Here is a 1,450-nt window from a genome sequence, read left to right as displayed (position 1 = left end):
AATGAACTAATGAAAATCAAAGAAGAAGGATGGAAGTACAACAGAAAAGACTAACAAACATTTCACGGAAGATAATAATGCAATCATCTATTAACATATCCTCAACATTATCATCAAGAATGTACAAATAACTAGAATGTACAAATAACTATCATCCAGAATATGAAATAACTAGATATTTCATTTTTAGATTGAATACTTTATGGCCAGCCAGAGCTGCCACTGAGAACTGTAGGAAAAACTAATCACAGAAATCATATTTGTCAAAGCCATGAGCAAGTTTGGGAAAAATGGACTATGATGAATTAAAATTCCAGTGTATGTGAATCTTCCTGAATTGAGCTTAAAATTTACAACTGCCTTTTCAGAGAAGAAATTTCCCAATTCTTTGTGCAGGCAGAAAGCTGAAAATGGTGTAGGTCCCAGGCAGAAGGGAAAATTGGAGCAAAGTATTGGCAGCGCTTTAGATAGTTACACAAACAAATAGCCAGTCTGCTCCATAGACATTTGGAATTATTAGAGTTGCTCTGGGCAGAATACTAAAAAGCTAAACTAAAAACAATCTACAAGGAGGGTGGAAATGTTTAGAGTGCCTGGGTGATAAGAGACTGTCAATTCTCATTTGCAAGCTGTGATAAGCAGAGCTCAAGGAGTAGAAGAGAGCTAGACGTCAACTAACTTTTATCAAAACTTATTCAGCCTAAACCTACTTCAGTTCCAGACTGCAGTAAGGTGATTAGTCCTTCATTCTTCCTTCTTAATAAAGATGAGGGTGGGTCTTCTCTAAAGGAAGATAATATTGCTGGGGTCTCTTTAATTCTTTCAATCATAACAGCTACCATTTATTAAATATTTAATGGTCATTTAACTGTACAGGATCACGTGAATAATATCTAAGGAGGAAGAATATATAATAGATGATAAAAGAAGACATACAAGTGATTTAAAATATTACAAGCAATAGAAAATGACTTTAAAATATCTATGACTATGTCCAAAGAATAAACAAACATATGAAGATTATTAATGAAAAGACAGCGCATTTTGACAAAGACATAAAATTTTTAAGAAATAAAATGTAGATACGTGTACCTGCAATCCAATTTAAGAAATACCGTATTATTAGTGCATAAGAATCTCCTGTGTATTTCTCTCAAAACTGTGTCACATTCCTTCCAGTGACACAATCATAATCGAACTCTATGTTAATAATTACCGTTTTTAATCTACTACATGTGTATCACTAAACAATGAAATAGTTAACGTTCGCTCAATTTTGAACTATATACAATGAGGACGATATTTCATTTTTCTCTAAGTTGCTTCCATCTTTCAAATTTTGAGTCTGAAATCAACTTTATTGAGATAATTTCCATTGCTGAATACTATCCATTGAAATAAAAATACCACAATTTATGTGTGCATTTTCTTGTGATATCTATTTGGGTTG

Source organism: Otolemur garnettii, unplaced genomic scaffold, assembly GCF_000181295.1.
Source record: "Otolemur garnettii isolate 467f Iridium unplaced genomic scaffold, OtoGar3 scaffold00040, whole genome shotgun sequence".
In the NCBI taxonomy this organism is placed as follows: domain Eukaryota; kingdom Metazoa; phylum Chordata; class Mammalia; order Primates; family Galagidae; genus Otolemur; species Otolemur garnettii.
Note: the sequence above shows the minus strand (reverse complement) of the source record.